Source organism: Hevea brasiliensis, unplaced genomic scaffold (genome assembly GCF_030052815.1).
Source record: "Hevea brasiliensis isolate MT/VB/25A 57/8 unplaced genomic scaffold, ASM3005281v1 Scaf515, whole genome shotgun sequence".
Taxonomy (NCBI): Eukaryota; Viridiplantae; Streptophyta; class Magnoliopsida; order Malpighiales; family Euphorbiaceae; genus Hevea; species Hevea brasiliensis.
In genome coordinates, this window is record NW_026615046.1 from 1 (window position 1) to 25,780 (window position 25,780).

At 32.1% G+C, this 25,780-nt stretch overlaps 1 non-coding gene and 1 pseudogene across 1 annotated transcript; one reads left to right on the forward strand and one right to left on the reverse strand.

Annotated features, from left to right (window-relative positions):
* Window positions 1-13: 13 nt before the first annotated feature.
* LOC110633173 (TMV resistance protein N-like) lies at window positions 14-5,458 on the reverse strand (annotated as a pseudogene).
* A 20,215-nt stretch (window positions 5,459-25,673) lies between these two features.
* LOC131177503 (small nucleolar RNA R71) lies at window positions 25,674-25,780 on the forward strand. Its single transcript, XR_009146959.1, has one exon. It is a non-coding gene; the product is annotated as a small nucleolar RNA R71 (small nucleolar RNA).

The following is a 25,780-nucleotide window of genomic DNA, read 5'->3' on the forward strand; positions in this document are numbered from 1 at the left end:
GACAAGTTATGGAGCTAGGAGGAACAAAGCTGACCCAAAGTTGATCAGAAGTGATGCATAAATCTTGAGCAATTTCCATCGTAGAGCGACCTAGAAACAAACTCTGTTCCGACGGCAAATTGTATGCATGCAAGTCACAGACAACAGTACAAGTATCCACTGAAGGAGGCTGATCATGCTGGAATCTAAAAACTCCAGATAAAGAGAATCCTTCCCATCCGTAATTCAACCAATAAGGAGGTAGCTGCACTTCTAATGAAGACCCCGAGCCTTGATTGTTGAACCACACAGGAACTTCACTTGAGGCTAAACACAATGATATAAGGGTGTTTGCACTAAAGAGTCCCTGAGCCAAAATTATTACTTAACAATTAACATGTGTAGCTTTGCAGCAATATTCTAAGGGAAAATAAAACTTTTTTGGTGGATGCATGTGTAATTGGATAGTTATTTAGTAGTTGAGTTGGAATGCACAAATTCTAAGGTTCTTTGGCAAGAAGCCAGAATGCACATAATGAAATTTGCTGTGAGCCACAAAGATAACATAAAAAAAGAACAAATAAATGATACAATATCATATGACACCAAAATATATAATATCTTAAGGAAAAAAAGTAAGATATTTTATATATATATATACACACTGAAAAATGTTTTTTATTTTTTCTGAAAAATCTAGGGCCCCCTAAGATGTGTGTGTGTGTGAGAGAGAGACAGAGAGACTGACTAGAGAGAGATTGTTATGCATCAATAAGAAATGCAGGTAACTCATTTGCCTTGCAAGTGGCCTATTATTTTAGCCTTAAATCTCAATCAACCTTACCCATTTTACAAGAGTGAAGATGAAGTTCTTGAAGTGCTTACTTCAAATGGATTTGGAATACTTTCCTGTATAGTTGGACATTCCGCACTAAGTTGTAAAATGGTTGATGAAAGATCAAGCAAGGACTGAAGCTTCTTGCAATCAACGAAGTGAAGGTTTTCAAGTTTAAAATTTCTACTTACGCTTGCAGTTAGTGAAGTTTCCAAGCAAAAGCAACTCGAAGGAAGATTATTTGAAAATGATCGAACCCTCTTACAATTGCTAAAACGAACAGCTAAGAGTTTAGAGAGTTGACAATATCATTTCTGCTTAGATCTAGATATTGTAAAAATGGGAAACAACTTAGATCATAAGGAATCATTGCATCGGTAAGACTGTAATGACTTAGATTAAGTCTCCTAAGAATGCAAAAACCTCTTAAAGAAGGCAATTCAAAGGACATGGCAAGTGTAGGTTTCTTAGGCATTGGCCACCAAGGGCAAAGACAATCCCATGGCTGAGCTAATGGCAATGATGATGAACCGATTCCTGTTATTTCAAACAAATACACAGATGTCATATCCCCTATGTTATTTGGCAATTCTTCAAGATTTGAGCAGCCACTCAATATAAAATCTTTAAGAGACTTCAAATTACATAGGCTACTTAGAAGAGCTGCAAGGCTTTTGCAATTCTTCATGTTCAGTAAAACAAGCCTTTCTAGAAGTCCAATAGAATGGTGTACTCCAAGTAATCTTGTACAACATTCAAGAATCAATTTTTCAAGGTATGGGATCTCTCTAAAGTAGGGTGTCTTGATTAATATTTTGGAGTAACTAAGATCAATTATCTTCAACAACTTTAAAGACTATAAAAGATATAGAAAGGAAATCAAAAAGAAACCGTAAAACTAGAGTAATAAACAGATATAAGGATTTAATTATACATACTCTTACTCCCTTCCATAATTATTCAATTCTGCCATAAGACAAATAGAGCTCAACAAGTTTATCTGGTTGAAAAGTTTATGGCAAAGATTTGGAAGGATACCCACGCCATTCCAAGTACCTTAATTCATTGGAAAGATATTCAATGTCTTTGGAGACGTTTAAATTGCGAAGTATGAGCAATCTTAGAGCTTTCATATTCAAAAAAGCTTTAGAACTCATGTATCTGTCTCCTTGATCAAACAAATAATCCAGGACTACACCTTCAATTAGATTTGTCCCCTATAAATCAAAGGCAACAATTAGTGGTGTAAATAACTGAAAGACTTATAACATTTATAATGGCAGTTTGTCAAATCAAATATAATTCTTAATTATTGAGTAATACTAACCGTATCATTCATTAATACGTGACAGACATCCTTATAAAGCCATAGTCTACTACGTCGTCCAGGCTCTTCTCGACATTCTCGATGAACAATTTCTTGACCCATTTCTTCAAGCAAATCATGCATCCACACTCGGTTGTCTGAAATAGTTATGAGAGATTTATCGATGAGCTCCCTCATACCAATATCTGGGTATAATCCACCACTTTCCAGTACTTTCACCACATAACCTTTCATTTTTCCTTTGAAAAAGCATGCGATGTCTAGAAATATTTTTTTTTGTATTTCTTGCAATCCATCAAAACTTATTTCAAGCTTACTTAGAATTTTTTCATTGGGGATTTCTTTCAAACTCTCCAATACACTGTTCCATTCTTTCATAGATCTAGCATACAAGGAGGAACCCAAAACATTAAGCGCTAATGGGAGGCCATCTGCATAGTTTACGACTTTGTTGGATAGCTCCATGTAATCTTGTGGTGCACAATCTTTCTTAAAGGCTTTCCGGCAAAAGAGTTGAAGGGCTTCATGATGATTTAACTGTTCAACCCTATATATTTGATCTACTTCATGTTGGATCAACAAATGTTCATCCCTACTCGTTATTATGATTCTACTTCCAACTCCAAACCAGTTTTCATCTTTTTTTCCAATTAATAATTCTAATTGCTCCAACTCATCAACATCATCAAGAATGACCAAAACCTTCTTACGAGATAGCCTATTTTTTATGTGATAAACTCCATTGTACACATCGTACACATTTGTGTCTCTTTCCATCAATGTTGCACCTAAAAGTTGCCTTTGTAGAGTGACCAAACCATATGTTCTTGAAGTTTCTCTAACATCCGCAAGAAAAGCACCACCCTCAAATTGGCATTGCATTTCCTTGTAGGTGACACTGGCAATAGTTGTTTTTCCAATGCCACCCATCCCACAAATACCTACCGTTTTGACATTATTTAGCTCATTTATATTGATACACAATCTCATTTTCTCTAATCGTGAATCCATTCCAACAAAATCCTTGGCTATGCTATGACTAAATCTTCTCAATTTGTTAAGTACATCTTTAGTGATATCCTGAATAAACTCTGACTCCTCCCTACAATATAAGAATATCCTATTATCATAAATAACACAATATTTTAAACATAGAAATAACATTAAAAATATCAAGTGTTCAATTTTGTTCATATCGCGCACACGAAAATTCTATAATATGCAAAGGGTATATTATAGAGAGAAATAAATAATAAATTCCTACGCAAATTGAGATATCAATAATAGGAAACATATAATAAGCGTTTCATTGTACTCATATTCAATAATAGGAAACATAGTCTTTCCAAAACATTTTAAGTTTCTAGTCATGAGTTCTTCCAGTGGCACTTCTTCCTCAAATGATATTAAGGCTTTTTAGAGACATTTTATAAAATGTTCCTAAACACAAAATAATTAGAGATAATTTCAGACGTAACTAATTAAAGTTTTGAGAAACACAATAAAATTGTCTCTTAATAATATTTTCATCTCAAAATATTTGGTAGGAGAAGGAAAAGGAAGTGAGAAATTCTCTCCATTTTAAGGGATGATTTTAACAAAACGTTCAAAAAAATTATCATTTACAGACTTTTTTTTTCTATGTAGCTAATTGTTTCATCTCTAATATCTAATTTTTTTAGTGTAATTTATTTTATAAAATTAATAATCTTTTATAAATTAACATTAATATAAAAATATTAAATTAAATATTAATATATTAAATTAATATTACCTTAATAAATATATTCTTTTATAAATTAATTTTAGTATATTTGCTTATATATTAGAAATATATCATTTTAATATTTAATTAACTTGTCTAACTTACTCTTAAATTTCAATTAATATTATTTAATTTTTAGTGGACAATCATTTTCCATAATTGACTATCAAAAAATATCGATAATAAATTTATACTTTTCATAATAATAGTTTCGAGTTATCTTTTAGAGAAACAAATATTACTATTGCATTTACATTGTCACTTGTAACTAATAAAATCATAGACTCACAAGTTTTGATCGAACTTTTCATAGACTCATTCAATGAATATAGCCAAAAAAATAAAGTTTAAATATTTTAAATATTTAATATTATAAATTATTGAATTTAAAATATATTGACTTAAAATTAAAAAACTTGTTCAATTTACTTCAAATTAAAATTTTTCAAAACAACAATGAAAAATAAATTCAATTCAAATTATAGATTAAAAATCTAATATTATGAAATATATATATAACATGAGTATGAAGAAATTTCGACAAGGAAAAGATTCCAACAATAATAATAATAATGAGATTATGAGAAAAAAATCATTTTAAATTGATGAAAAGAATGATGAGAGAATTATACTAGACTTTCCTTTGATGATCTTGTCAAATAATTTAAATTTCAATGAATAGAAATTGATGATGATAGAATTAATAAAGAAAAAAAAAAGGTTAAGAGGCAATGATGGTTTCAATTTTTTTTTTTTTTTTACAAGAGGGTTTATATTTCACTGTTTATATATAATTATTTCAATACAGTAATAAAAAATTAATTTTTTTATAAAATTAATAATAAATCCATTAAAACTTTTAAAATAATGGAGTGATTCAGTGCCCATTAAAATCTAATAAAAGTAATAAAAAAATTAATTTTTTCAAAAACTACTACTATACCCTAAAAAACTGAAATGCATGAGTTTAGTGAGGGAAAATGCTAATTAAAATAACTAAAAGAAATGGGATATATTCTGACCTGTCTTGTAAATTCCATCCAGAAAGATTGGCCACTTGAGTCATAGCAAGTCTCCACCGTTGCACCCTCTCGTCGTTCTGCTGATAATGTTCAGAGTCATTTTCAAAACTCCCATTCTGTTTTCGAACTTCTGATGGATTCACATCATAGAAAATGGGCAAAACTATTTGGTTGCCAGAGTTCTTGCATTCTAAAATTTTTACGAGTTCATCCAAACACCATGTTGAAGAAGCGTAATTTTTTGAAAAGATGACAAGAGAAATTTTGGAGCTTTCAATTGCTTTGAGGAGTTCTTGAGAAATAGTTTTCCCTTTCTCAAGTTCTCGATCATCCTTGAATATTATGATTCCTTTTTGACGAAACTCTTTACACAAATGACTGATAAAATTCTTACGGGTATCTTCACCCCTAAAGCTAAGAAAAACATCATATTTCCATTGTTGAGAAGAAGAAGAAGAAGAAGAAGAGGAAAAGTTTTCTTTCATGGCCTTAAGAGCCATGAAAAGCTTTTTAATAGTTTAAACGGGAAGCTTGATGGGTCATTTGTTACGTCCTTCTTCTATAAGCATAGCTTGGTATTTATAGAAGTTATTTTCCATTGTGCAGTGCACTTTCCTAAAACCTAATTAAAATTATATTTTGTTGTGACAAATTGGAAAAGCTTTCTTCTCCCGTTGTGAAAAATTCAAAGTCTTTTAATTTTACCTTTGAAATTGAAAGCAAAGTTAATTAAGCATACAGCATAAAAATTGATGTATATGTTGCGATTGGGTCAATTTACTCTAATTTTTAGCTGTATACAAAGGAGAGAGAAAGAGGCACGTTAAGGTTACTTGCTTTAAATGTTAAATTTTCTTTTGATCCTTAATGTTTTATAGAAGTAATAACTAAGTTTTTTCATTTTTTAATATTTTTTGAAAAATAGTTTTTCTAAGATAATATTGTGAAAAAAAAATTGATGTTATAATTGTTGAATATTTAATTTCGATTTTCGATTTTAAGATGAGATTGAAAGAATGAAATAAATTTTTTATTTTACTTTCAATTAATTTTTTCTATTATTGTTATAGTTTTTTGAGGAGATAAATTATAAAGACAGAGTAGAAAGATAAAGTTTATAAAGAAATAACTTTTTATAAATTTTGAGTAGCCAATTATAAAATGTAAAAATTTTTATTTAGTCCCTGAACAAGTCATGTAGTACACAGTTAAAAATGAAGACAAATTAACTCAATTTATCAATTTTAAAATATAACTAATTCAATTTTTATATTTTGTACTTGATTAAATTTTACTATCAATTTGAAAGATCAAATTAATATTTAGTTTATATATCATGCATCGTGATTATTTTTTTGACAAGTAACTATTATTCAATTTTTAATTAGTCATATCGAATTATCATTTAATTAATTAATAATTAAAGAGTTCATTAATTATGCAAAATTTTTAAAATTATAGTATTTCAAAATATTAAATTTTATAAAATTATAAATAATTTAACTAAAATATGTTAAGTTTATCTCTTAATATAATAATACTAATTATTATTATTAAATGATGATCATAATCGTCCATATATAGTATACTTTCAATATATACCATACACTATGACTCTGTCTTTATGAATCATTTTTTTCCAATAAGAACATCTGATGCCTTCACATTCATCTGATATCAAAAGTAAAGCCCTTTTTGGCTGCTGCTAAAAAAAAAAAAAATTGGCTGCCTTAACCTTAGCAACTGTTATCTCTATAGCATAATCTCAAAATTTTAATTTAATATTACATATTTTTATTCCAATAATATATATATATATATATATATATATATATATATATATATATATATATATATATATATATATATATATATATATATAGTTTAAGTGAGGAGAAGCTCTCAGTTGAGATTAGGACATACTACTAATTTAATTTTATTAAAAGATTATAGTACAGTTTAATTATAGTACAGATTATAGAACAATAGTTGATAAAACTTGAATTCTCAAATTATATATAAAACTTCAAAAAGTCACCTCAACAAGGATGGTAAATAAGTTTTTGGGAAAATTACGTAAAGTTCCCCAACCTATTAACATGTTTTCAATATTATAATTTTTATAATGTTCTTCTTATTATTTTAAAGAAACTTTATTGAGATAAATTTTTTTTATAACTTATAATTTATGTATAATATTTAAATTAAAATATTAATTTAATTAATTTATATATAAAAATATTTATTTATATAAAATAATTACACTTTTAATTAAAAGAACAACATTAACAATGTTATTTGAAATTCTAAATTTTAGATCAAATATCTAAAATTTAAATCTAAATTCATGAATCCAAACACAAGCTAACTTCTTTTTCCACCTTTTTTTCAAAAATGATAAAATTTGACATGAAATTTGATAGTGACTTGAGTTTGAATTGCATATCGAAAGAAAAAGTGAGTGGGAAAAAGCCTAGTCAGGTATGGTCTGAACACTTGACAAAAGTGAAAATTGGATGAAGACTGTGTACAGGAAAAATGCTAAGGAAGTACGTAAAGACTGGTTCAAGAGTATGTACAGGGAAAATGCTAAGTGAAAATTGGATCAATTTTGATTTGAAATCTAATAGTGGCTCTGAAATTGAAATTGGAAAAGCTTTCTTCTCGTGACAAATTCAAAGTCTTTTAATTTTACCTTTGAAATTGAAATCAAAGTTAATTAAGCATTCAGCGTAAAACTTGGGCTTAGTAAGGTTGAGGATTTAATGCTTGTGAATGAAGAAAATCTCCGTTGATAGCGCTTTACCCCATAATAGACATTTCCGATGCGAGTAGGATTAGACTTAACTCAGTAGACTAAAGATGCCTATAATTTACTAGAAAAAAAAAAAAAAAAAACATATTTAGCTCATTCCATTTTTTGTTTAGATATACGTCTTCATATGATATCATTACAGATGATTATTATGAGTGAATAACACTCTTATGCATAACATATTCTTATCTTAAACACTTGCTTATAACAAAGGTTATAATTTGAAAGCTAAATATTCTTAGCATTCACATGCGTAATAAAATCCCAGCTTAAAATTTTTAATGGATAAATCTGGCCATGAGGTTTCAAAAAAGTTTCTTCTAGATATTTAAACAAGTAGAAATTAATAAAATTACTAAAAAAAATAGTGAAAGTCTAGACGCCAAAATTTCAATATTTAAATATTTATTAAAATCAATGAAAATTTACTTAATAATAAAAGGATAAACTAAAATAAATATAAAAAACTATAAAATGAGAGTGTAGTCTTATATTTGTCACACCCTGCTTCTAGAAAGGAAGAATAAAAACTACCACTAATGTTCCCTCTTGCCGTTGCCGCCGTTTAGCCATTTCCAGCATTCATGAAGTTAAAACCACCGCCTAGTAGATTCCTTCTGTCATCTATAAATCAAGAAATGTCCTTTACACTTTGATTTCATCAGGTATTGAAGGAAGACTAACAAAAATCCAGCTTTGTGTTGTTTCAAGAACATGATGGCAGCCCGAAAGTTCCTTAATTTCTGAAGTTTTGATGTTTAATTTCACAATGGATGTTGGGTAAGTGATTTCTACCATGGTGTTATTCACTGTGTTTACACTCACCCAGTTATTTTAATATTTCAGAGCTTTTGGTGTTTCCTGCACTAGTAGTCCTTTGTCTTTAGTAGCTTTCAGGTCTAATGGAGGTTTGGCCAACATGCTTCATGTGAAATTTGAGATCCTTTTCGGGACTATCTTATATGTGTATGTTTAGGTTGCCTGATTATTGGGCTGTAGACATATTCTTTTTAATCCTGATGTTTTGTTTGAGTATCATTCTTTTTTGTTTTGGTAAGCAATAAATTTTATTAAAAGTATGAGTTCAAAAAGGAACCTAGCATACCAATTTCCAACTTAACCTTGGCACCTAACCTAGGAGAAGGTATGCTGAAGAGAAAAAGAGTAGAGAAAAGACACAAAACAAGAAAACCAAGGCCTACCTAATGCAGCCTGCAAACCAAACAACATAGGCTACTGATGACAATGAGAAGGGAACTTGCTTGTTGCCTAAGTACCTAAAAGGTTGACAGAAAATTGAAGAATAAATCTATTGTCAAGACAAAATTCATCTAACCAAATAAACCAATGTCAAGACATTGCCCAAGATTTGTAGCAAAGATCAAAACGGGCAGCAGCAGAGCATGAGAAAGATAACAGAAGCAGCAGACCACAACCTAGAAGAATCATTTGTCTCTCCTCCTCCTATGCACCAAATGGAATCCCACCGCATTTGGATTATTATCCTACAAAATCACTACCTTTAGTTGCTGAATACTATCGAGCAAATAGCTTCAAAAGATCAAATATGCTTATCAGAGGCAAATTTCTCCCAGTCAGACTAAAGCTTGTACCTTATGCGATTCTTTAACAGTCTAGACGCTTCAACTTTCTTTTGATTGTTTTACAGTGGGCCTAAAAGATTGAGGCTTCCATTGTCCAGATTCACAAATACTAGCTGATTCTCTTCTCATTTTCTAGTGGACTTTTGCAATAGGCCCCCATTACAGCTGCTTGTGTTTCCTCGACCACCTCTACAGTTGGAAGTAAAACACTAGGCTCTGGTCTCCTTTCAAAATTGTCTAAATTTAATGGGCCACTATTGGGAATAAGTCCAAATAATTGCTATCACTGGTACAGATAAGCATAGCATCCCCCCAAGCCAATTGCCGCTTAGCTGTCCCTACTCTGTTCCATGGTCATGCAGCGTATCCTCACAAGCACTAAGGTTATGTTGGATAAAACGTAATTAAAGTTGTAATGTAATTATGTTTATCTTGTTTATTTGATTATGCTATTTAGTAACACAAAAAATTTTTATGTAATGAAATGACAATTACATAATATAATCAATTATGTTTAAAGTAACATAATGTTCATTACATATAATTAATGTAATCATGATTACTTATTTTAATTTTTTTTTTTAATTTAAAAGAAGTTACAGGTGGCTTGCATGTCACAAAGGTGGGCATCACTTCACAACAATCTTTAATTAGAGTTATGTGAAATTTGGCTTCTCCCACGTCCTCAGCAACCTTTTTGTGTACAAAATCAAGTGAAGATATAGAAACTAGAATTCGTCCACAGCTATCGTATCTTGCAGGAAGCCAATGGGATAACACCAAGAATAAAATAGCCAAGGCCAATCCACAGCCTCAAATAGCCGACCCCGCAACTTTTCTTAAGGACCCTGCAAAAGTGAAATAGAAAAAGCTAACACAATAGCTAACATTTTGAAGCATTCAAATGTAATCAAATAAAAGCTAATGTAACAAGTATGCCTTATGGCCACTTTTATTCAAAAATAAAAGCCAAAACACGACTTATTATTCAACAAGCACCTAAGTGGTCAAATGTATGCTAAATTTATTACATCGAAATATAATAATTATATAATGTAGGAAAGTTCTTAGAGGAAGCTTGGAGTCAGTAAATAGCTTTAGAACAAGGCTAAATAGACAACTCCCTAGTATTTGATACTGGTACTTGGAAGAATTACACTTACACTCTCCGTAAAAAAAAAAAAAAAAAAATGAAGTTAGGCACCTGTGAAGTGCACATAAGAAAATTAGCTTTTCAAGTGTACAACAGTCTTAAGAGACCGCAGGTACTTACAAGAACCTTAACAAGAGCGAATGAAGGCTAAGCAACTGTAGAAGTACCTGTAGAGGTATCAGGTTCCAAGTAGTTGTAGAGGTATATGCACCTATAGAGACACCTATGGGTTAATAAAGGTACCTGGTCAGCAAAGATTTTGACAGACTCTCCTCTGCAATACAAACATCTAGAATATTGGCTTTTCAATATTTAGCTAATTTCCAACACAAAATCCAACACAACTTGCAGGGGAAGCACATAATACAAAATAGAGCAAGATTCATCCAACAGGTACAAAAGTGACAGAAGTAATTACACCAAATGCTGGTACTTAAATGCAAATGTCGAGATATTGTATCAGGGAAGCTAGTACCTGAGTAGCTATAGATACCTACAAGGTGGCAAGTACCTAGGTAGGTACCTGGGCAGGTACCTACCTAGGTACCTACCTGAGTACCAGGTAGTACCTATGAACCAAAAGAGGGTCTGATGCCATCTCTACAAATAGATGTGACATAATGATCATTCCCAAGCAATAATAGTCAAGCAAGAAACATAGGTACTGACGGACATGTAAGTTCAATATACAATACTTATTCTTAACAAGATATATACAATCTGCAGGTATTGGCCAATATATTGTAGGCACCGACTAATATACTATAAATACTAACCAATATATTGTAGGTAACTACAAAATTCTCAAATCTAGGATGTAACGCCCTCATCGTAGGTAGTCTGTACATTCTACTGTTTTGGTGACTAATGTTTGCTCGGATAGTCAGAATGTCTGGAACTACACCTAGACTATAGTGAGAAGGCATAAATTGAAGAAATAAATAATAAGAAAATATAGGAAAAATTTAGAGAAAAACAAAATAAAATTTAAAGAATTTATAAATTTGTATAAAAATAATAAAAATGACCGATATGCATTATGAAAGGCATTTTGGTCATTTCACTCCCAGAAGTGAATTTTGACCTAAATGTCAAAATTAAAAATTAAAGAAAATAAAAATTAACATAAGTCAAAAACCTTAGGAATTGAATTAGAAAAGAAGAAGAAAAAAAAAAGCATATGGAAAATTCAAAAAATTTAAAGTACAAAAATTTAAAAATTATAAATAGGCACTAGAGGACAAACTCCCACCCACTTCCATCTTCTTCCTCCATTTCTTCTCTCTCTCTTTCCCCTTGGAGCCGGCACCTTTGCTCCTTCTTTCCTCCATTGATGGCAGGCTTTAAAGCTTGATTTTCCAAGCTTCTACCCATCAAAACCCATAGCCCACTTCACAAAAATTTCTCCCCACACCCTAAGGAAGTTATAGATACCCATAAAGAGGAGAAAAGTTGAAGTTTAGGAAGCTTGAAGTTAGGTCACCACAAAGGTTAGTGCTTTAAACTTTTAATCTCTTCTTTAAGCATGAATATCATGCTAAATCAAGTGAAAATTTGCATGAAATTGAAAAGAAAATTTGAAGAAAAGAACCCTTGATTTTCGACAGCCATGGAACTTGAAGTTTGTTGCTTTTAAGTGATGAAAAATGGTTCCATGAGAATGTGTGATGAGTTGAAATGTTTGGGAGTTTGATTGTGTAATGTTTGTATAAATTTAAAACTTTGAAAACTAGGGTTTGTGTAAATGATTGAGAACCTTATGTAAATGCTTGAAATTGACCTATTGAGTTGAGATTGTTGCTTATAGAAGTGTATTGCATGCAAATTAAAGTAAGGAAATTGGACGAGATTGAGTTTTGGAAGTGTTAATTTTCTGCAGTTGGGACTCAATGAGTCCAGTGGGTTTGTGGGACCATAACTGAAACTGTGTGACTCCAATTGGTATGAGGCCAATTGGAGGTGAAATTAGACTCAAAATAGCCCATTTTTCATGTTGACACCATGCCTAAATTTTGTCAAAAACTTGACCTAAACACTGCCCAAATCCGGATTACCCTGCACCAAACCCAGAAAATGACCAAATGAACAGTACATATTCATTTGGTCATAACTCCCTCTATACTGGTCCAAATGACCTGAATTTGATACCATTGGAAAGCTTAGACATAGGGCTACAATTTTCATGCAGACCACTGAACCCAAAAATGCCAAAAATCAAACCAAATTGCTGGCCCAATTTGGGTCCAAAACTGCCCATAATTAGGTTGTCCAGAAACAGTTGGACATAAACTCACCCGACTAGTTTTGGCAAAATGACCATAACTTGGTCTAAACGAACTCAAATGTAATGAAACCAGTGGAAAAATTTTCCAAAAGACACAGACCTACAAAAGTGGTGTTTTGACCAAAACCCAGAAAATAACAGAACTAGGTCAAACAGTTAGAATAAGTCACTGCATCAAAACCTATAATCTGACCAAACTTCACTTGACCCCTGAACAGTCTTTTAGTCATAACTCCCACTAGCAAAATCCAATTGGGATGAGCCATACCTTTCCAGAAACCTGAGAAACAGGGCTACAATGTTGTTTTAGGAACCTTCCTTAAATTATGAATTTAAGAACCTCAAAAAGTGACCTGTAATCACTGTCCTAAACTGAGCCCTTGTTGGCACATGGTACATGAGCCTAGGTCAGTTAATTAGCCATAAATAATTCCACAAAACTTGAAAAATTGTGATACAAATTTCTCAATGATCATAAGACATAGGGAAACAATTTTTATGAAGATCACCAAGCCTAAAAGTGACTGCAACCTATTCCATTAATTAGGTAAACTTTAAGTCCAAAAGCTGCCTAGTTAAGGAACCAGAATATGAAAATGAGTCAGTTATGGTTATCCAACCATAACTTGAGTTATAAAACTCAAATTGACATGATTCAAAAAGGAAAATAAAGATAAGACATAGGGGAACAACTTCCATGAAGGAAGTGTGGCCAAATAGTGGCTGCAATAGTGGCTGCAACCTGATCAATTGGATAAGTAAAGATGAGACACAAAAACTGATACTAAAGAAAGGTCCATGAGATAAATTATCTTATGGTAGAGCATTTAATCCTAACAAGCTATTAACACTAAACTACTTGAAAGAGGTATGTGGGGCCTATTTTCCCACTAAAAAGTGATATGAACATTCAAATAAAAATGTAACAAGGTGTGATTGACTATAGTATACCTAGACTTATTTATTTAGTTTGGATCGATTGGTATACCAATTAGGGACTACAGATAGTAATACAGTCTACTGAGATAATCATAAACTGACAATATATATTTGGTATGATTGTTTTATAGGCTATATGCCTACTTACTGGCTATTGTGCCTACTTTATTTCGGGCTTTACAACCATAACAACGGGTCTCGTGCCCGACAGCTGGCCTTGTGCCTAACAGATGTATGCAGGATAGACATATAACTGTCTAACCCATATACTCCCATGTATCTAGCTCTTATAGTCTGTTATAGGTTTCTTGGGCATCGATAATGATTAATTAAGATTGAATATAAAATATGTAAACAGAAAAGATCCCAATAATTTAAATTGCTCCCAAAATGCAGTAAATATATAAAAGACATAGAAATTATGAATTTTCCATTATTATTTAAATTGTTTAGTATTTGTTATTATAAATTATGCACCACTAAGCGTTATGCTTAGCGCGTTGGTTTTCTATCGCGTAGGTTTTAGAGACCAGTCTGAGTAGCCACAGCAGTAGCACCAGTAGTGCCCAGACAGAGGTCTGACCAGATCTACCACCGTCCAGAGTCATCTCACCAGTCTTTTATATTTTGGTAGGGCTCATGTATAGACTAGTATTTTGGTTCATTTTGTCTAATCATGATGTAATTACTAGTTATGATGTATTTCATTTTGGACTTGTAATTAAACTTTAAGATTGAAATGAAAACTTGTAATTTATTATCTATGAATTTCCATATGAATGCAATAGATGATACTTCATTTTAAGATCTCATAAATAGTTGTGAATGATATGATAAAAGAGAATATGATGTGGAAATGTGTGAAATGACTATGAACATGTTAACAGGTGATTAGTGGAACCCACAAAATGCTAATAAAATAGGGGAGGCTCTGTCCGGGTCTCCACAGAAATAAGTTATAAAAAAAAAATTTCTACACATGGATTACTACTTTTAAATGATATTAAAAGTTTACAATAGATATGATAAAACAAGATAGAGTGCTCCGGTATCGAATGTGGCACTTCTTGCTTGGCTATATAGTAGACGGGTAAGGGGCGTCACATAAGAACAGTGAACAAAAGCCATTCAAGATGATCCAATGCTACATGGTAAGATTACATCAAAAAAGTGATGGAAATTTTCAATCTACCTGCAATCAAGAGAAACAAGAACATAAGTGCCATGAACTAGTGATCCAAAGTTATGAATTGGTGGCCAATGTTGAGATGCTACTATCGATGGCTAAGAGGACCATGGATGAAACTTAATGGAAAAAAGAATGCTATGGTGAAGAGTGAGTCAATGAAACTGGTGAAGAGAGAAGCAGTGGAATAAGGTGGATCGAGTGGGAGAACCAATGGTCGAAGCTATAGCCCAAATAGTGATGAAATGTCGTTCTGAGTTGAGAATCAATGGCAATGGGATGAGATGCCAGCAAGATGAACGGCAATGGTTTATCAGCAATGAGCAGAATGGCGCGCCGAATGGGAGAGAAAGGAAGAAAAAGAAAAGGCAGAAAAAGAGAGAAAGAGAGGAAAAGAAAGAAGGAGAGGGAAAGAAAGAAAATAAGTTGATTGGTTTCTTTGGGTTTAATGGTGATAATTGAGAGAATAAAAAAAATTTTAATTTTAAGTGCCCATTAGAATGACAAATCTACAATAATTAAGAAGTTTGTGGTAATTAGAATTCTATGGGGATGATGATTTGCAGTAATTAGAGTTCTATAAGAAATTAAACTCTTATTAGATAAAGTTAGCTTAAATTTCAAATTCCTAGAAGATCACAGGGGATATTGGATTATTTTTTGAATTTTGAACAGCAAAGAGATGAGTTATAATCAATCCTTATTCACTTAGAATGGCTCAGTCAGCCAATCTAGGTGCGGGGGTAATTGTTTAAACCAAAAATAATTATTTTATTTATTAATTATTTTTAGATCTAAGAATTAATTAAATTAATTTTTTGTGAAATTAATTTAATTAATTTTATTTTATTAATTTAATTAATTTATAGCCTAAGATAATTAATAATTAAATTAATGGTGGTTATTGGATGGTTATCTGAAAGAGGGGAGTTGGTAGCAGTTTCAAATGGTTCCAAGCAGTTTCAAGAAGTGGGCATGTAACTACAAGTAATGGCAGAACATGACAAAGTATATTCCAGAGTCTTCTAAGAATCTTTTAAGTACTTGTAGGCCAAGCTATAAAAGTTAGATATGTTGCAACGTGAAGACCCCAACAACATCAAATAACAACAACTCAACCAAACTCTAGCAGTCTTTTATTTTTTATTTTATCAATTATTTATTTTTCTATAGTTCTTGCATTTAATTCCAAACCTTGTGCTCTCTTTTTAATTAATCTAAACGCCCTTTCGATTTTCAATTTATTTGACCTTTTAATTTTGGAGTGAGATTTGTGAAAACTGTGATGTAGTCAATTCCACGCTTGTTTGATCCAGAAGTTAGAGTGCAATCCCAGGTGATATATTCAGTATTTGGATCGCTCGTACATTTCCTAAGCTGTTAGCTAGCTAAATTATTTTTAAGAAAGTAAAAAATAAATTGCCTTAAAACATTTGATAATTAAGCACTCCTTTTTATGCAAAGAAAGAATTACGTTTTTTTTTTAATGTAAACACAGTATAAGCTATACAATAAACAGATCAATATTTGAATGCGCTGTTTAATAGTTCAAAATACAACAATAATCATTGATTTTTTTTTATTGAAGACTTTAAATATTTAGGTATGGGTAATTATCTTCTATCAATGGAGTCTGTAGTGCGACCTATTCTTCAATTAATGTTTAGTGGTTTAATATCTTTTGCAGGCCACAGAGAGTATCAAATTCCTGAAATGGCATTATTGTAGAAGGTTGCATTAATAATCCAAAATGAAAAAGAATCAATTACTTTCCAAAAGATTATTATGCTATACTCATATCATCTATGAATAGAAGATTTTAATTGTCTACATTTATAATTTTTTCTCTTATAAGAAAATTATATAGTACTTATCTCATTATTCTTATTAATAAACTGTCAATACACACACACACACTTAATATGAGTATATGAATCCAATCAATTAAATTTGTATATTATTAAATGTTACATTTTCCAATTTTAAATCTTTTCATCGAAACACTAAATAAGTTATTATTTTTATAAGATTATGTATATATATATATTTTTTGAAATAAAAGAGGATATTATTAAGACATATCAAAGCGAATTACATTCTCAAGAAAATCTAGAATAACATAGCTCTACTCTAATTCATTAGTCATAGAAACAACAGCTCTAGCAATTGAATGAGCTAATTGATTCGTTGATTTTCTAACAAAACAAAATGAAATATCAGGAATTGCGATTGAAAACTCGAGAACGCAACAAATGTTTACTGGATGTTGCAAATCAAATATATAGGATTACTGATGAGGACTCCGTGCATTAAAAGATCTTTGCTTATAGTCTTGGCTGGATTTATATTAGAGACAAATTATAATTTACCTATTATATATATATATATATATATATATATTTAAAAGTTAAAGAGCTTATGTGTCCCCAAAATAGTAAAATAGCCTATTTAATTTATTTTTAAAATTTGAAGGACTTATTTGATCTTTATTAAAATTTGAAGGGCTTTTTTAGATGATACGGTGTCCGCAAGTGCACGGGTCACAGTAGTATAGTTTTAAAAATTGATATCGATCCCACAGGGAATTGTGCTTAAATTGGAAATAAAAGTATAAGCAAATTAGAATGACAAAAATTAAAAGATATTAAAAATAAAATCTAAAAATTAAAATTAAGACAAAAATTAAAGATGTAAAATGAAATTTGGAATTAAAATTGGTATTTGAGGAATTAAAACTAGATCAATCAATTAACTAAAATTAATTAAACTAGATTACCCAAAAATTAATTTGAAATATCTATTTATGAAATTGAGAGAAATTAAATCTAAATTCAATAAAAATAAAAATAAAGTGATTATAGAAATTGGATTTAAATTGGATTTAAATTTAAATTGCTATTTATGAGGTTTGGAGGATTTATATCTAATTTCAATGAAAAATAAATTGATTCTAGAGATTGGATTTTCAATATTGTTTGCATGTGGTTTTTCCCTAATTTAGCCAAACACATGAGAATTGCAATTTTGAGGGAAATCAATTCTTAAATTTTTGAAACCTTTTTCAAGCATCTCAAAATTGGTTTTCATTAAATCAAACCTGTTTTCACGGTATTTCAAATCTAACAAAACCCAATTAATGCTCTAATTGATTTTTGGAAAGTTCCTTAATCTTCTTAGCTTATTTCTAACACCAAGAAAATAAAGTTTATTGCAAGATTATCCATCCCCAATATTCACTTTTCACCCATCTATTAAGGATTAAAACTTAACTTAATGAGGGCCCATTCATCAAGCAAGGAAATAAGCACACAAGCAATAAATCAAAATATAACAATCTTCATTTAAATGGCTAAATCAGTTGAAACCACAAAACAAATCAATATTTACAAACCCATCTCTAGAATCTCAATCAACTACTCACAAATCATTGTTTAAAGACAAACCCAAATGAAGAAATGAAGAAATAATGGAAATGTAAGCTAAAGGGGTAGAAAACCCCGAAATATGCAGCAGATTCTGCTGCAGAAAAGTGCAGAAACTTGATCCTTGTCGCTGGAAGAAGATGCAAGATGCTCCTCCCTTTCCCTCTTTCTATCTTTCTAAAAATGCCTCCCTTGCTCTCTTTCTATCTTTATAAAAATGCCTCCCTTGCTCTCTATGCTCTCTATATCCCAAGAAAGTGATAAAATGGGTCTTTATATAGGCTAAGGGATTGTTCTAGAATGGGTAAATGTGGGAAGGATCTAGAGAAAGTGAGGTAAAAGTCGAGTAACTGAAATGCCACGTCAATTATTTTCCAAGAAAAGCGACATAAGCCGAGTCATGGGTTGTGTCGCTCTCGCCATTTTTTTTTTTTTTTTTATCAACATCAAAATTTTTGCAATTCGATTTTAATCTCCTTCAAATGGCTACTGATCAAAATACATCAAATTTCTCCAGATTTAACCTACAAAACAAATAAATTCCAAAAATTAAACTAAGAGATGTGAAAATTGTAAAATTGACTAAATATATATTAATATCTAAAATAATAGCTATGAATAAGGGTAAATTATGTGCAAAAATTACTCCTAAATGATGATATAAAATGCATGCATCAAATTCCCCCATACTCAAACTCTTGCTTGTCCTCAAGCAAAATTTCATTAAAACTCATTTGGAAGGGAATAGAATCAGTCTTTGAAAACTCAAAAATTCACTAATCCAAACTACCAACTTACCTCTAGCCACCAACATTCTAAATTCCCACCAGCAAAAGCACAAAGAATGAAGCAAGCACTCTCAACTATTACAGAATAGCTAAGAATTAACCAATCAACCCAAACAAATACCAACCAACTACAAGAGTCAATTGTGCCAAAACAAACCTAAATGAAATAGATAGCCAATGTGTCTCAAATAGATGGTGAGTAATGTATGGAAGGTTATATTGCCAAACCCATATGCAAGCATAAAAGATCTAACTCTACTAATGTAACAAGCATTTTTCAAAGAATCATTAGGTCTTTTTAAGGGTTGTAATGGGGTCTAATAAGGTAGAATTGTGGTTAACAAAGAAAGGGAATAAGGTAAACAAAATATGAGAATAATATGAAACTCAAAGTGCATCCATTTTTATTTTTATTTTTTTTATTTTTTATTTTTTATTTTTTTTATTATTATTTATTTTTTATTTATTTATTTTTTTTTTTTTTATCAAGAGGAAAGAAATTCTCAATGAAGCTCAAGTGCTATCACAATGTTTATACAAAGGGACTATTTTTTTTTTTTTATGCTTATTTTATTTTATTTTGATTTTGTATTGGTCCCTATTTCATGTCACACCCAAAATTACCTTTGGGATATTTTGGTGACCTTTTCAACTTTTCACAATTACTCTAGCACTTTTCAAGATGTTTCAATCCTCTGAGCCTTTTTTTTTTTTTTTTTTTTTTTTTTTTAAATCATTATCATTTTTTTATGCACTTAATTGCTAAAATACTATTCTCATAGATAGGTGGTAGTGCTTAGGTTTAATGGCTCGGTAAATGATTTGGGTTCCAAAGAAATTAGGGATTTAAGGTTCAAGGGGGTTTGCAAGGGTTAAAATGAAATTGAGGTAGGTTAAGGCTAAATGTGAGGTTTAAAATATGAAGGAATGCCTAAATCATATTCTTATCAGATGCAAGTTAAAAATTTCGCTTTGAAAGATCTAAGATGCTTGTTCTAGGAATGGTGAGACGACAATGACCATTTTCTTCCTTAAAGGCTTATCCAGACACTCAAAACTCAAAATAACTAATCAGAATCTGCATACCTAGATTGATATATTAATTTTCAGCTATTAAGTAAGAGAAAGAATAATGCTTAAGACTTTGTACCCAGCTGGAACTTTCATTCCACTAACCATCTAAAGGCAAGTTGGATTGCTTGAATAAGTGGCTTATGGAGTTCAAAGACTGGTTTAAAAATTCAAAAATTTTAAATGAGTGAATGAAATGCATGAGTGTAAATGTCTAGTCAACCTATATGCAACTAAGTATGCATAACTAAGTATATGAAGCTATATGCAGTGTATATACGTGAATATGTACAAGTATGAAGTAATGAGTGTGTCGCTATATGCAAATGAAAAAGAAAAATAATTTTTGCAAGGAAAAATAATTTTTGCAAAAAATTTACCCTCTCCCCCATACTCAGAATGAACATTGTCCTCAATGTTAAAAATGTGCAAGGAATGGGATAATTTGGCTATATGTGCATAGAAAGCTAAAATTTAAAGCTAAATAAAATTTTTATTGCTCATTTGCTTGCAATGCATTGCATCCCATCTGCACAAGGAAATTAGAACAATGTTAAATTCTGAATAAGGAGTATATAAAAAACTTAAAACAAATGAAAGAAAAATTGGGAGTTATGCACAAAAATGCTAAGTTTAGGTCTTTAGCTTGACCATACTTACTCAAAATTTCATGGAGAATGAGAAAGATAGCAAGTTGCTATTTTCTCAATTGGCTCACCAGCTAAATAATGCCTCAACCTTTGTCCATTTACCTTGAAATTACCAGATTTTTCACCAAAAATTTCCACAGCACCATGAGGTAAAACTTTCACAATTTTGAATGGACCTGACCACCTTGATTTTAATTTTCCTGGAAAAAATTTTAACCTTGAATTGAATAAGAGAACCAAATCTCATTCTTATAAATCCATTTTCTTGATATGCTTATCATGCCATTTTTTAGTTCTTTCTTTATAGATCCTAGCATTTTCATAAGCATCAAGTCTCAATTCTTCTAATTCATCAAGTTGCAAAAGTCTTTTATGTCCAGCAGCTTGCAAATCAAAATTGATTGCTCTAATGGCCCAATAAGCTTTATGTTCTAACTCTACGGGCAAATGGCATGATTTCCCAAAAACTAACCTATAAGGTGTAGTTCCTATGGGGGTTTTAAATGCTGTTCTATATGCCCAAAGAGTGTCATCTAATTTAAGGGACCAATCTTTTCTGGACTTATTGACAGTTTTCTCCAAGATTTGCTTGATTTCTCTATTTGTGATTTCTACTTGGCCATTTGTTTGAGGGTGATATGGTGTGGCAATCCTATGCTTTACCCCATATTTTCTCATCAATTTTTCAAATTGGTGGTTGCAAAAATGGCTACCACCATCACTGATTATGGCACGTGGGGCACCAAACCTGGTCAAAACAAATTTTTTCAGAAATTTCACCACAACTTTTGCATCATTGGTAGGTGTAGCAATAGCTTCTACCCATTTAGATACATAGTCCACCCCTACCAAGATATATTTATTCCCATAAGAAGATGGAAATGGCCCCATGAAATCAATTCCCCACACATCAAATAATTCAACTTCTAATATGGACTGTTGGGGCATCTCATCTCTTTTGGAAATGTTGCCTACCCTTTGACACCTATCACACCTGCTTACAAAGTCTCTCACATGTTTAAACATTTTAGGCCAATAGAAACCTGATGTCAAGACTTTTTCAACAGTTTTTGAGACACTAAAATGACCACCATATTCAGAGGAATGACAATGGTAAATAACATCATGCATTTCTTCCTCTGGTATACATCTCCTAATTATTCCATCATTGCATCTCCTAAACAAAAGAGGTTCTTCCCAAGAATAAAATTTAACATCATGCAAGAATCTTTTCTTTTCGCCAAGATAAATCAGGTGGCAAGACACCACAAGACAAGAAATTCACAATATCAGCAAACCATGGAAGTGCAGAATTCAACACATACAACTGCTCATTCATGAAAAACTCATCAATTGGCACAATTTCATCATCTTTATTTTCAGTTTTTATCCTAGAAAGGTGATCAGCCACCACATTCTCAACACCCTTTTTATCTTTTATTTCCAAATCAAATTCTTGAAGTAATAAAATCCATCTAATCAACCTAGATTTAGCTTCTTTCTTGCTCATTAAATACCTTATTGCTGCATGATCAGTGAAAACAATTACCTTTGAGTTGACCAAATAAGAACGAAACTTATTGAGTGCAAATACTACCGCAAGGAACTCCTTTTCAGTTGTGGCGTAATTGACTTGAGCTTCATCAAGGGTTCGGCTTGCATAGTAAATGGCATAAGGTTTTCTATCTTTTCGCTGGCCAAGGACAGCTCCAACAGCAAACTCGCTTGCATCACACATAATTTCGAATGGCAAAGTCCAATCCGGGGGTTGCATAATAGGAGCTGTTGTTAAGGCCGTCTTTAACCTGCAAAAAGCAACCATACAATCTTGATTAAAATCAAATTTAACATCATGATTCAAAAGATTTGTTAAGGGTTTAGCAAGTTTAGAAAAATCCTGAATAAATCGCCAGAAACCCAAAGATGTCCAAGGAAACTCCGCACTCCTTTGACAGTGGTTGGAGGTGGCATTTTTTCAATAATTTCTATTTTAGCTCTATCCACTTCAATTCCCCTATTTGAGATTAAATGCCCTAGAACGATCCCCTCTTGGACCATAAAGTGGCATTTCTCCCAATTCAACACCAGATCATTATCAGCACATCTCTGCAAAATCTTAGACAAATTAGTCAAGCATGAATCAAAATTAGTTCCATATACTGAAAAGTCATCCATGAAGACCTCCATAATTTCTTCAATAAAATCAAAAAATAGCCATCATGCACCTTTGAAATGTGCCAGGTGCATTACACAATCCGAATGGCATCCTTCGATATGCAAAAGTGCCATAGGGACATGTAAAGGTAGTTTTTTCTTGGTCATCAGGATGGATTGGAATTTGAAAGAAACCAGAATATCCATCTAAGTAACAAAAGAATGAATGCTTGGCTAATCTCTCTAACATTTGATCCATAAAAGGAAGGGGAAAATGGTCTTTTCTTGTGGCATTGTTCAACTTCCTATAGTCTATGCACATTCTCCAACTCAGTAATCTAGTGGGTATCAATTCATTATTTTCATTTTTAACAACTGTCACCCCACCTTTTTTTGGTACAACATGCACAGGACTAACCCACTCACTGTCAGAAATAGGGTAAATAATTCCAGCAGCTAGTAATTTTAGGATTTCCTTTTTCACAACATCCTTCATTGTAGGATTTAATCTTCTTTGATGTTCAATGGAAGGTTTACTATTTGGCTCAAGGAAAATCCTATGCATACAGACTGTTGGACTTATTCCTTTTATATCATCAATTGCATAACCCAAAACTCTTCTATATTCTCTCAATACTCTCAACAATTTGTCATTCTCAATATTAGTCAAAGATGCATTAATTATAACAGGATATGTTTCATTGGGTCCAAGAAAAGCATACCTGAGGTTGGAAGGAAGAGGTTTAAGATCTACCTTTGGAGCATCCTCTACCTTTAATGATGGTGGTTTGATCTCCAAATTTTGCACTCCTTCAAGTTGAAAAATTGTGGCGTCAGGATGTGGTGGAGAGCTGTCTAAGTGTTGTGCAAAAGTAGCCATGTTGTGATTATCATCATCAATGCTCCCACCATGGACTAAGCAATTTTCAAGTGGGTCTTGTGGATAGCTTTTTCTGAAATGCTCTTGAACAATCTCATCAATAATGTATACCCGCAAACAAGACTCAACTTCTTCATGTTTCCTTTTCATGGCTGGATTGATGTTGAATATCATTTGATCATCTCCCACTCTAAGTGTCAATTGCTCACCCTTCACATCAATTAATGCACCAGCTGTTGCCAAAAAGGGTCTTCCCAATAAGATAGGAACTTTTGTGTCTTCTTCCATATCTAAAATGACAAAGTCCACCGGAATGTAGAATTTCCCAACCTTGATAGGCACATTTTCAAGAATGCCTTCCGGATATTTAATTGAACGGTCAGCCAGTGAAAGATACATGTTTGTGGGCTTCAACTCTCCCATATTCAACTTCTCATATATTGAAAGTGGCATTAGGCTGACACTAGCTCCAAGGTCACATAAGGCATTTGCCACACAATTATCACCAATATGACAAGGAATGGAAAACACACCCGGATCTTTGAGTTTGGGAGGTAACTTCTTCTGAATTATAGCACTGCATTGCTCTCCCAAGTTGATGGTGTCATAATCTTCTAGCCTTCTCTTGTTGGAAAGAATTTCCTTTAAAAATTTGGCATAACTTGGCATTTGAGATAGTGCCTCAGTGAATGGCACATTGATATACAACTTCTTTAGCACTTCAAGGAATTTGCCAAATTGTTTGTCTAGCTTGTGCTTAATGAATCTTTGAGGGTAGGGAAGGGTGGGCTTGTAAGGTTCAGGTGGGATGTATGGTTTCTCTCCCTCATCTTGCTCACTTTTGCTTTCTTCTTCTTTTTCATTTTTCTTGCTCTCAACTGAGTTTTCTTCTTTGTGCTCTCTTTTCTTCTCTCTTGTTTTCACTCTCTTGACCAACTTTTTTACCACTTCTCAAGGTCACCAACTTACATTGTTCATGAGGGTTTTGTGGTTGGCTAGGTAGTTTCCCATAGGAATTGCTTCCTGATGAGCTTGCTTGTTGCGCCAATTGAGTCTCCAACATGCGGTTGTGGACTTGTAATTGATCCATGGTTTGTCTCATGTGTTGCATTTCTTCCTCCAATTTGTTATTCATCTTGCTTTGTTCAGCAAAAAATTTCTCCATCATGCTCTCAAGGTTGGCTTTGGTTCATGAGGTGGAAGGGATTGTTGTGCTCTTGCTTGATATCCATGTGGTGGTTGCCTTGTGGGCCGAAATTGAGGCTGAAATTGAGGCTTGTTCTGCTGCATAAACTGCTGGTTATGAGCATAATTTGAGCTTTGGCCTTGTTGAGCAAAAGTTGCTTGTGGTCTCCATGTTGAGTTGTTCATATTAGAATAAGAATTTCCCATAGGTTTTTGTTGATAACCTCCTGCATAAGCAGCTTGCTCTTGCAAATAATCATCACCATAAGAAGAGTAATCAACTCCACAACTTTGAGTTCCATTTGTGAAGGCAACTTGTTGCATAGTTGTAGGAGTTGAGGTTGTTGCCTTTGTGCAAAAATCACTAAGAAGCTGAGTCAACTGATCAAATTTTGCATTCATGTAGTTAACTGAGTCAAGTTCATAGATCCCAGCTTTCTTTGGCTCAAGTGCTCTAGGATTTCCCCATAAATGGGTATTATGAGCAATCTTCTCTAATAGATCATAGCATTCTTCACTTGTCATTCTCATGAAATCTCCTCCTGCTTGTGAATCAATTGTGTTTCTTATGGTCGAGTAACTCGTGTAGAAATTCAACAATCATCCATTTGGGTATTTCATGATGAGGACATTGCCTTTCAAGCTCCTTAACTCTCATCCAAGCTTCAGACAAAGTTTCATCATCTCTTGGTTTAAAAGCTACCATCAAATTCCTCAATGA